Here is a 13,372-nt window from a genome sequence, read left to right on the forward strand (position 1 = left end):
GTTGTCTTCTTCTCTGATCACTCTGCAGCAGCAGCAGCAAACCACCGCCGCTGCTAATGAGTTTTTACTTTGATACAGATGAAGACATGATTTTTAATACTGTAACTTGGGACTGGATTTTAAAATCCTAAAATAATGACTCTTTGGCTATACTGTGCACAAGACTAGCATACTAGTAGCACTCCTGTATTTGCACACACGTGGTGATAAAAAGGTAATTCTGGTCATTTTAAAGGTATTTCTCTACTTTGTGAACTGTATATGGTTAACATAATCTGGTAGAATATAAAGTTATGGAACTACTCGAGTGCAGTACCTCTAAACTCTACTTCACAGCAGTTCTTCAGTGATCAGGCGTTTGTCACAGCAGACGTGTTGACATGTAACAGCAGGAACAGCACAGGCGGGAGTGAATAATCAAATGAATGATGGCTGATTTCCATTTAGCTGTTTTAGTTTTATGGTCCTGGTATTGTGCGTGCTGGATCACCTTCACGCTGTTATGGCTTACTGGGACAGTTATACTCATTTACATGTGGCACATGCAATCTGGAGCTGATAAGAAAAGAGATTGGGCAATGTGCTGTTCACAGCTGCAATCGACTGAGCCATACGTAGGCTCAGCAACACATCACATACAAAGAAGACAACACAACAGTTCAAAGAAGGAAACCTCTAAATACATAATCATAAAAATGAGGAAAGAAACCATAAAAACCCATATTTCATAATAAAACAAAATGCAACAGTGGCTAGCAAGGATGTGACTGTTGTCTTGTTGGTTGTTCAGCCAATCACATTGTACGGACACTGGCTGCTAACAACTAGCTCGCTCTCTGTTGATGGCTTGTGGCCCCGGTACCTGCCGGTTAAGAGTAGCGAGGAGTCGGCAGGCAATGACGGGATTAAATAGTCAAAAGACATGTCGTCAATAAAGTATAGTAGTCAGCGCCAGCACGAGAGGCATACAGTCCTAAACGAGCGCCAAAAATAAATATGGACGTGACGGGTCCTGCCGAACGCAAGATTAGCCGTGGACAGACGGACCCCGAGATGCACGCACACACTCACTCACACAAACGACAGAATACATTTGCCGGTTATAGGCATTCACAGACTGTAAGAATTACCAGAGCTCGATACACTTTATGATACAGATACACACACTTGATTTGGCCACTTTCTTCAGTCACTGCACATCCAACAAGCCTTGGCCTTTAAAAACCCGTACCAGCATTATACTATACCCACTTCACAGGACATATAATACTTCACTCCACCTCTGGCATATTTAGTGTTTTGACAATGACAAGGTCTCAACAAAGCATGGCTCCATAATATGTCTTCATAAGGCCTTACAGTAATGGCTTTTCTCTACCTTTAGAGCGATAATTTATCCTCCATGGTCGCGACTGGAATAGCATAGTTGGCTGTTGCCGTTAAGTGATTAGATTATTTAGCACGTTAGAGATATAGACAGAGACAAACAGATACTGCATGGGTGCTTGTGTGTGTATGTGTGTGTGTGGGGGGGGGGGGGGGGGGGGGGAAATTACTTTGTATATATATATTTTTTTATTTTTCTGTATGCGCATGTGTGTTTGTGGGCGTACGAGTGAGAACGAGTCATCAGGCTGATAAGACAAAGTGAGGAAAGTCGGTTTAATATCCTCATCGATCCCAGCTCACCTCGTTACACATTAACATTTACGACGAAGAAATACAATTCAGACAGACAGACGGACTCTCCTGGGTGAAAGGGAGATGAAAAGATAAAGGAGTGCTCTTAGTGCGGAGGAGGGGAAAACACCAATAATAAAGCCCAGAGTGTGTAAACAAACCTGAGTTATAAAGCCGACCAAGTGTCAACGCTGGTCATATTGGCTGCTTAAAATGAGAAGCAGTGCGCCACTGAAACACCAATAATTCCCCACAACAGAGAAGAAAGATACTAACATCTTGAGGATATGTTCACTGGAGGTTGAGTTATATCACTATTACAAACCAAGAAACTGGAACTTATTTAAGGGTGGCAATGTCTGACAGCTAGATAACCGGATGTTTTCCTACACAGTTGCTCATCCTTTACACCGATTATTCAGCTGTGAGAGTTTCACACTGATCGAGCTGTAGAAGTGCTTTTTCTGTGACCCCAATATTTACCCTTGAGATAATAAATCAATAAATCAAGGAACAATTTTTGTCTTCTTGTATGCAAACACAATTACATTGTGCCTACAGAGTATGAAGCTGCAGCCAGCAGATGATTAGCTTAGCTTAGCATAAACACTGGAAGCAGGGGGTAACAGCTAGCCTAGCAGCAGTATTACGCAAATACTGTAGCTAAGTATAATTTTAAGGTACTTGTACTTTACTCGATAATTTCCATGTTAATGCTACTTCCGCCCCATTTCAGGGGGAAAAAACTTTACTTTTGACTTATTTGATAAATGTAGTTACTATTTCTTTTTTAAAATTATTTTACAGATTCACATTAGCAATCAAAAGTATTATACAAATTATGATGAATCATTATACGTTAAGCCAGTATATAAAGTAACTAAAATTGCACACCGTGCAACATTAAAGTGATTAATCTATCAAGGATTATAAACCAATAATATAACAGTGTCCAGTATGTCACCTGAGAGGCCTCCAAGCACCCGCTGTTGCTCTTGTCGATTATTGCTTTGAGCACATGGTAATAACTGAAGTCAGCTGAGATGACCCTGTGCTGGCTGAACACGTTGACCTCTAGATAAACATTGACTATTCCCGAGAGCTCCCTGCGTGGTGTCAGAAGGTTTCCGCTCAGAGCTCTTGGACAAGTTTTGGGGAATTATATGACAAGCTGATAAAGATGGCGACCTCCCACTGTAAAAATTGACAGGTCAGTGACCTAGGGTTTCAAAGTTCAGTTTGTTTTAGCTCTCGCTCACTAAACAACTCCTATTCAGAGGCCAAGGGGCACACAAAAGCTTCCCTTTATAAAGTGCAACGCTATTTAAAGCAGTCTTATTACTTTGCTCAACAGCAGTGATGTTGGCTGCCATTTATGTGCTTTGATTTTCAAGAGATCTTCAAAAGCACACAAGAAAACAGCATCAAACTGTATGTAAACAATCACACAGTTAATCCCCACCACCACAGCTACCACAGCTGACGTTCACAAATGTGCAATAATCCTTTACATCTCGGACACTGATGTACACGTCATATAAATCTATAGCATGACTTATGAATGTATGTCGGGCCTCCGCTTCTTAACGTGAGACTGCGTACCTCTTCATGTCAGAACTTACACAATCACCCAGTTCAATTCAATGCCATTACAGCCTCACTTGGTCAGGTTTAACCGGGACATTTAATAATGGTGGTCTATGGGGGAAAATGTTTTGGGCCCCGGGGGATTTTGTTGTAGTTGCGCTAATGCAGGTAACAAACATGGCAACACCAGCACATTAACGTTCATATCATTAAGTGGCAATATCATTTGGTAGGAAATGTGTTTTGACTTGCAAATTATGAACTCAATGCTTACTGGGATATTTATAACAGGAATCACAGTACTCTCAATGAGCTTTTGTTTAGCTGAAGGGTGACATCTCCCCCCCCCCCCTCCACCTCCACCTCCACCTCCTTTCTCTGAAAAAGATTAATAGAAATGGAAATCAATGTGGGGGATATAGTGAAAATTAAATTAAAAAAACAGCAGCACTAAAACTCAACAACAGAACTTTAAAAGGAGCTAAATGAAATATTCAGTCAAAATCTAATCAGCTATTTTCTGTGGCTGTGTGTGTTGTTATCCGAGCTTTGTTGTTCTTTGTTGACATAGCTGACTCTTAGCGCTGCCTGCATGTTTTACATAGTTTGCACTCTGAGCACTGTTTGCACCGTTGGCTGCGAGCCACCGGCTCAGCCGTCGCCATAATGAGAACCGTTGACGGGCAATAAATATGCTTCCAATCTCGTATTTAGCACCTTTAACATCACTCTTTACGTAAAAAAAACACACACACTGTGGGTGAGTTCTTCTTCAATGCATTCAGAAACAGTTTCCAATACAAGGTCTTTTGTTGATTTCCAACCACGTCCATAATGTTTACCAGATTCTGCACATGTTTCCCTTTTCCAAATCCCAAGAGCAGAATTTGCTCAGGGACGATCTAAACAAAGCAGGGCTGAAGGTGCTCTTTGTGTAAAATGCCTTCAAGACACAAAAGGTGAAAAGCGCTTAGAATCGAGAGCACACAGAAAGGTTTTTTGAGGCAGGGAGACGGGACCAAGAAACCTTGTGGTGAATTTCAAATAGCGTGTGGGAGCCGCTCAAATGTGTGAATCTCAATCCATCTGACTGAAGGCCCGTTATACGGGGACTTTTGTAACACTGCTAGCTTTATCTGTCTGGAAAAGTAATTGCTTTGGCCTTTCAATCGCAGCTCTCTGCTACGTAAATATTTCATACTGGCTCTGTTCAAACACAACAGGAGAACTACGGAAAGAGACACAATGCGCGCACAATATTATTCCGAACGCGAGGGGGAGCGAAGGCTACCGAGGAAGAACACACAACCTGGGACATCGTCAATGTTTTGGACCCATCCGTCTGTTAACAGATATCCGTTTATGGCAACTGGCCATCGTTTTTGGTCTCAGAAGCGTTCTGTTTTCCGTTTGTAGTCCGTGTGGAGATCAAATGGCTGAAATGCATTCTGGGACTCCATCGGCAATAAGCAGACTTTCAAAACTTGCTAGGGTTGCATAATCAATCAAGTTGAACATCAAGTTGTTGTTATTATTAAAACATTGGAAGTTAATGAAGGTCATTTTGTGGGATGTAAATATGTTATGTTTTGTCTGTATAATAGAATAAATAAGTATGTATAGCAGAATGTGGATATGCATATGTGTGCGCAAACATGTGTATATGCAATGTATAACCTACATTATGTCCAAAGTTGCACTCTTTGATGTAACAATAAATTAGTTTACATAATAACACAACATATGATCCAAGAGTGCAGTGGGACATTTTCAAATGTTATGAATGGAAATGGAGGCAAACCGATGACTTCCTAGAACAGCATAGTAAAAGTACATTCATCATCCAAAACAATAGTACTTCTTACTGCGCATTTATAAATAGATAAAAGATACACCACCTTAGAAATGACCACTAAACAGTAAGCAGTGGGATCTTAGAAGCAAGGTCATTTTACCAAACGTGGTATCTTTGCTTTATTATTGTTGGTCTTCTCAGTCTTACTGCACATAATGTCCATCTCTGTGATTCACTACTCAGATGGAATCATCCATCTCAACACAGAAGGAGAGAGAGAGAGAGAGAGAGAGAGAGAGCTTATTGTAAACTGTAAGAGGTGTGCAGCAACCGGGACAGATTATGTCTGCGGAAACGAGGACTGCAGGATCCCACCCATCCCCCACACCACACACACACACACGCACACACACTAGAGCTCATTTGTGCCTGGCTGGTCACCTCACTGCAATAGATAGATTCCACCCCACCCCCTATCCTCTGCTCAGTCATTCAGACCTGGGAGAGTCAATAACAAGCTGACATCATCATTGGTTTTGTAGGATACAGTGCTGCCTTTATTGTAGAAGCCATATGAAAGAGAGAGAGAGAGAGAGAGAAAGAGAGAGAAAGAGTGAAAACCATTCTCTGCACCACTGATGAGGCTAGGGGCTGAGCGACCGAATGCAGGTCAGAGAGCAGAGGTAGAGAGAGCAGAGGTAGAGAGAGAGAGAGAGCAGAGGTAGAAAGAGAGAGAGAGAGAGAGAGAAAGATATGGGAAGAGCAGCAATATTAGTTTGTCTGGATATATCAGTGACACAGACCAAGATGCATAATACAAACACACATACCAGAGGGACACCCTGGTATGCACACAAACACACAATCACACGCATCTATGTGCTCACGCATGCTGCTATACACACAGTAGTGCTATAAAACACTAATCCAACCTTTTAGGAAATGTTAGGCTTTTTCATTCCACTAGTAAGACGAGAAGGTCGGTATCAATCTCAGGTCTTTGTGTTCAGTACGACGCTGGAGTGAAGACTTGGATAGCTAGCTTGGGCAAAAGACTAGAAGCCTGGCTAGTACAGAGGAATTCACGAAAATCTTTAAAAAGCGCCAAATCATCGTTTCTACATTTCTGTTCATTCAGCCCCAAAGAAGAGCGCAAATCACACCGAGTGGCCAAACGATGGAATTACAATTTATGCCACGGGGCCCACAATTATGTTTTACTCTAGACGTACATTGGGAACGACACTTCAAAAAGAAAAATTAAGCAACTTCCCAGTAACACTTAAATAGCCCATATTTAAAAAATCAGGTCATAAATGTTGTAAAATACACTAATAACCGAAAGTTAATTTTCTTCTTCTGTCCATGTGACTCCGTGTGAGGACGAGGCTGGGAGAGAGCTGCAAGGCTGCGTTATAGGAAACGCTAGTGCGCTTGCTTTAAGATCGAAGTCATTTCATACTCCGAAGTCGAATGAACAGGGTGCCGTCTCCAACGCCGTATCCAGTTCTCTACATCCACGGGTTTAAACAAACAAGACACATTGCTTACATTAGTTTGCTTTAGAGGTGCTGGCGGGGAAATCTGGGAGAAAATGTTACTGGCTGCTCCCGCTGCCTCTGGTCTTTATGCTAAGCTAGGCTAAACACGTTTCAACTCCAGCTGGGCCAGCTTGAATTCAATTTATAACGTGCCAAGAAATGTAGCAATGTGCAAACAAAGGCATTGAAGAAGAAGATTGCAAGCTACAGCAAACAGTGATGCAAAAAAAAAAAAAAATGTATGAGGAAGGAATGCATTCATTTTGACCTCAAGACAAGGATTACACGGTGCATTTTGGAAAGATTTACTGATTGTGAACAGAGATTTTGTTTTATTTTAAACACGTCACACAACCTAAAAAGTGCAGAGTTGGAGCCAGGACTTGATTAGCCTAGCTTAGCATCAAGACCGGACTTGTTCATGTCAAGGTTAAAAAAGAGTAGTTACATTTAGCAAATTAGGCAGCTTTAGATTTGTCGCTCGGTGTGTTTTGGGACTTCAGACAAAGGTGGGCCGGCTGTCTCCTCCTCCTTTCATGCTACACCAGTAGAACCACAGCCGTACTCACATGAAAGTCATTTAACTTCCCATCTCACTCGCGTAAAGAAGGCAAATGAGCCAAGTTGAACAATTCCTTTCTGGCAGATACACAGGCAATCAGTGTCTCAGCCATAACTCCCTGGCCCTCCCCCATTACACACACACACACATGCACACGCGTGCGCTCGCACACACACACACACACACACACACACACACACACACATACACACACACACACACATGCAGCCTACACAACATTCCAATCAATTTTCCACAGGGTTCAGCATTCCAGCCTGGTGTGTCTTTCGTCCCATTGCACACAGGAAGCTGTGTGTGTGTGTGTGTGTGTGTGTGTGTGTGTGTGTATGTGTGTGTGTGTGTGTGTGTGTGAAAAGCTTTCAGTGTTGTTTTAGCAGGGGGGGCCCAGTGAAAGGCTTTCTCTGTCAGATCAGTTGCCCTGAGCTCAGCTGCTAAGCAGTGGCTGCAACGTTCTGCGCTGCCTCCCCCAAACTGCAATCAAAAGTCTGTTTGCTGCAACTCGACCAGCAGGAGGCAGTAGCCACAGGTTATACATAATGCTCTTTTCTTTCTTTTTTTATTTGTTGTGTTTCCTGTAAGAAGACACTAACAACACTAGTTTACAGTAAACGATATAAAGCTCTCTGTTTGTGGGAGGAAATGAGTAGAAGATTGTGCCCCATAACCCTAAAAAAAACCCGGCAAAAGTAACAGTGCGTTATTTTAACGTTGTGTGTGTGTGTGATTGTCAAGTTTGTACACATTTGGTTTCGGTCCTGTGCGACATCATACAAAAGAGGGGTCCAGCATTAGCCAGGTTTCCAATCATATGTGTTTCAAATTTAAACAGATTTTCAAAATATTTCAAGAAACCTTCATTTCCACTTTTGCAAAAATGTGCATACAAAAATGGTGGATGGAAAAACATGGACAACTGTTTGCTCACACGAAACTGAAGGTGAATACTGCACTTGTTGACAAACAAGTGGATGTTTGAGTAAAATAGTGTCAACATGTAAAAAAAAAAGGAATACATGCTTGAGTTTCAAAACGCCACAAACACTTGGACAATCCCAGACACACTCCCACAAACCTCTAGTGTGACGGCTAACCCACATAAAAAGTAATATCAGCAGACATGTAAAGTAATAAAAAGCAAACACAATCCCAATCAACCTCTCCCACACAAGAAACACTGAGATAGTGTGTGTGTGAGTTCAGCCGTGGCTGGTAAGATGATGATGTGCCGGTGTGTGTGTGTGTGTGTGTGTGTGTGTGTGTTGTAGGCTGCACAGTGGACAAAATTAAGGTAATTTCACGGCCAAGTGAAGCTGACTTGTAGCTGTTTGCTTTCCTGTCGCAGTACAAGCAGTGATATGTACCAGTTGAGAATGGCAACTTCTGTGTGTCAACAGTGTGTATAGCAGATATGAAGGTCCAATACTAATATATAAGCTGCTCACAGTTGATACTTATTCAAAAATGGACCCATTTAATGTAATTCAGCTGGATAACAAATAGAAGGGTTGAGCTCTCGTCCAGCATGTATTCCTGTCAGCTTTTGAATAAGATTAATGGCACCGCTGCCAATACCTCTGCTGTTAAAAAATAATAATATATTATACAATAAATAGACCATGTCATCATTCCAACTGCACAATATCTTGCCAAAGATGAGGACGGCGATTGGACCGATGATGTAATCTTTAAAAAGAGGTCGGTATCAGCCCCTTTAATCAGTACAGCCCCAGCAGAAAAAAACACCTCATGAGAGCACACATTTTGCAGCAGCTCTGTTCTCTCCCAGCCTCGGCAGCTTTCTGCGAAACCTCCAAGGCCGTATTGAAGTACTGTCATCACAATTCAACTATTACCCTATGCGATATGCCCGAAACATCAGCCAGGCTTAATTTGCACGCGATAATGCATCAACAAGTTACATAATCATTGTCTACTCATCCGTAGTGAAGTCTACATAACAATACAGACATTGTGTCAGCTATAAGGTACCGGCTGGCTCACTGGAGGCTCAGGATCTTTTGTACATTTTGTTTTTTACATTCAAAGCTTTGATTGAGGTTTTTTAATGTTTTCCGTCACATGTTATGATGTTGTCACCCTAAAATAATGGGGGGAAATTATGATTTTGTATTATTGTGGTTATTTAAACGTAATGTATGCCACTGTTTGCTTAATAAAGGTGCGGGAGAGCAAACTGTTTCTTGACCGCAGCGAAAGTGTTGTTAAGGATATATAGAGATATGGATAAGAAGAACATTTTGTTACATGTTTGTGAATTTTGGAAATGATTTTCATCTATCCTTTTTCAATACATTTTGACTTTTGGATTCACGGTTTTATTCTATGAGACAGATTAAACCTGACGAAACCCAAATATTCACGTGTGCTTATGAGTGTCGCCTGATTGCCTGCGCGTACCAACGTCTCTGAAGCTGCTCATTTTGTAGACAAACATTTCCACGCGTGCGTGAAACATACAGAAGCACCGAGTTTAAAAGCCATTAAAGTGCCTCACTCCAAGCCCCGAACATCATGCTGTATTCAAGAAGACTCATTCACAATGTTTACTGAGGTAATAAATCAAGTGAGAATTGGGAGTCATTTTCTCATAGACTTCAACACAATCAGACTTTCTTTTGCAACTGGAGGAGTCGCCCCCTGATGGCCAGTAGAGAGAATGTAGGTTTAAGACACTTCGGCATCTGCTTCACTCGGACGTTGACGCCTGGTTGCAGCAAAAGCAGTTTAAATTGGACAACCTCGTATTGTTTTGGGCGGTTCTCATGCAGTGCTAATGTCTGAACATGGTCTTCATAACAATTGTCTCTGACAATATTAGAAGACAGCACTCCACAACTGAATAGCTGGAGACCTCCAGACACAACAGCATCAAGTCATGTATACTGTCACAGAAATAGGCCTACACCTATTTACAAGCATAGCATCTTGCCGACACACATACACACTCACATATACAGAGTGCCAAGTAACGGATACCTCAGCCAGGCAAGTGATAGCCCAGATGGTCTGCTTAGAGTCGTGACCTACATAGACCCAGAAAGACCAAGTGGAAGAACTGAGTAACATGTGTGTGCATGCGTGTGTTTCCTGGAGGACGGAGGGATAGGGGAGCTGTTACACAGCATTCATGAGTGTATTATCAAATGGTCAAGCTTTGTTTCAGAGGCCTATTTAGCATTGATTTGAGCCTGCTAAGTACTGTACTTACTGAAGGATGAAGTATTTGTGTCACCCTCTCATTGAAGGTGATGGTCCTCATTTCTATTCATTTCATGATAATGGGATTTTTCAAAAGCGGCTCTGATTAATATTTTACATTAGCAGTGAATTGGCCCTTTGCTTTGTGACAGCCATATGTCCCTTTTCAGAAACGGATCCAAGCCAGCTTGTTAGTATTGCAGTGTCGGGGCTCTCTCGTTGTCCCGGCCAGACCGATGATGAGCTCTGCCTCAGTTCCCAATTCCCCACCCCTCTGGCTGTTTAACCAGCCCCCCCCCCCATCACCCCCCACACACACACTTCATGAAAAACACAGTGAGGTGCGGTCTAAAGCTCTGGAAAGCGGTAGAAGTTGGACCCGGAGTTCCAACTTTCGTTTATTATGTGGTTTGCAGCAAAGTTAAAACCGCCCGCTCCTGTGGGATTCCCGTTGGGTCCTGCGGGATCCCAATCCCAGTGCAGTCCTCTACTTCAAACCCACTGACAGTGTGGTCTACGAGATGACACCAATAATGGCTCACACAGCACGGTGGCCTGCTAGCCGGCGATATACACGCTAGCAGATTAAATTAGCTTGTTGTTGCTAACTGATTTCTCACAAAGTCAAATGTGTTTGTACACTATGAAATGAAGAACAGATCGGCGTATACCCTCCTCATAGTTGCACACACAGTAAAACAATGAACAGTTCAGCTCAACTTCTTTGTTTTCTTTATCCGTGTTGCACCAGTGAAGCTTGACCTCCTTGGCCTTAATACTATGGCTCGCCTATGACTTATTCCAGAGGTTTGTTATGCAACGTTTTGGCATATTTTAATGAAAAAAAGCTAAACCATTTGCAAACAGGTAGAAACAGAGATGTCTTTAGATGCCATCGGGCCGGGGAAAAGTTTTTTGCTCGAAATCACGCAGGCAGGAATGTTTGGCAGAACACGAACCGCCATGAAACCCTCTCAAGGAAAAAGGGAAAAAAACTCGCCCTGTTATCCAAGCCACACATTCTTTTGCCGCAGATGGTTCTCCTTAGCGAGCACCTTGTACTGAATCTGGATTGGATGGAATTTCAAAAACACCCTGGCTTTAAAAAGAAGTGGCTCATTTGGGGTAAACAAACGTCAGCTGATTCTTCTCGTTATGATGTGTGGTAATTGTGGGCTGCTGCGCATGGATTTGTCTATTTTCAACTTGCTTGCCTAGACAACGTGATCGGAGACCAAGGCCATCAGCAGAGTTGACCTGTTAATTTAACTCCGTTAGCTTCACACTTTCCGATTAGATTTAAACCAAACGCGCTGATAAACATAAATTACAGGGTGTATTCCTAAAAGGTAGAGAGATATGTAGAAATAGCTGATAATTAGCATCAGTCCAGACTGTGGTTTTGCAACGCCAGACTTTCCAAGCGTGACAAACCCCTGACTATCAGATATCAACATCTGTCTCCCTATACCCCTAAACCCTTGTACGTCTGTTTAATTCACACTTTCAACAAACCGCACTGTTGGAAGTGAACAGAGGCGTTCGTTCTCAGTCTTGCAGTCCTTGGTGCCACCCAACTTCCCACTTAGCCAAGCAAACCAAACGTATGAAACACAGTCCCCAGTCATATGATCTGCTCCGACATGCTCGGTGTGAACACACCCTCTTTCAAAAGGTTCGGTCTTGAAATCAGTCCTGGAGAAGAATGTGACTCAGAATGCCAAGGCGTGTCTGGGAAGAAGCAGTCTCTTTTCTTTCTTTCATTGTGTAAGCTGACTAACTATTGTCCCTGAAAATAAATGAATATCCTCAAATCCAGTTCAGTAAGAGCAAAAAAACAAAAAAGCGTGCTTCCCTCAGTGGAAATGTGTATCACTGTACAACAGATTGTGTGAGTGATTAGATCAGGGTCAAATGTTACATTAAAACATTTACATGTCTCTGTTATGATTATCCCTATGAACCTAGATTTACATAGCTTAATGCAATAGCATTTAAATATAAGACATGGCTACGCTGTCACGTGCTATTGGCATTCTTTGTTTACAAGTAAGTTTGAAGCCTTGAGTTGTTCAATTTGACTCATTTACTCCCGTTCCTTCTCCACTCCTCGTTTTAGTCGTTACGACAAATCCTCAACTCGGTGTGTCTGCAACATACTCTCAATTGGTTTAAAGTTTAAAACGGAAAACTAAACGTGTTGTGTATACATGACTTATTTAGGGAAATGCAGGTGCCTGCAGCCGCGGCAGTGAATGTAGACCAGAGGTCTCTGGCGAGGTCCAAAACACTGAATTGTCACCAGCCCCGGGAGTTATGGGCGTGACCCTGTCCTGTGACCTCCCTGTCGGCTTTGTTTTATTTGTTTCTTTTTTTTAAACGTGGCCAATTTATTTTGACTGAAGACATCAAATGCTACCCCAACCCCAACCCCCTCCCTCTGAAGTGAATCTCTCTTACACCACTCGGTCCTCTCTCTCCCCCTCTCTTTCTCAGCTCTGTTAAGAGGCTGTTTTGAAGCAGAGAAGAGCTTAACTCCAGGGAGCTCTGGAGATCAAAGTATTTACACTTACACTTACCCTTACACACACACACACACACACACACACACACACACACACACACACACACACACACACACACACACACACACACTCGATAAACACAAATGCAGACAAAAACATCCTCACACACACACACACACACACAAGTAGACAGAATGATGTGAAATATTAGTATCAAACTGGCAGCGACAAAGTCTTTCCCATGGCACTTTCTGCTGCCTCTTCATGAATACACACACACACACACACACACACAAATTAGAAAGGGCAGATTAGGAGAAATCGCCTCGGGTGTTTCAACAACGCCTTCTCTTTGACAAGAGAATCCCTTTGTGTATGCACTGACAGCTTTTTAGTACTGTGTGTGTGTGTGTGTGTGTGTGTGTGTGTGCGTGTGTGTGGA

This window comes from Cyclopterus lumpus, chromosome 4 (genome assembly GCF_009769545.1).
Source record: "Cyclopterus lumpus isolate fCycLum1 chromosome 4, fCycLum1.pri, whole genome shotgun sequence".
NCBI classification, from domain to species: Eukaryota; Metazoa; Chordata; class Actinopteri; order Perciformes; family Cyclopteridae; genus Cyclopterus; species Cyclopterus lumpus.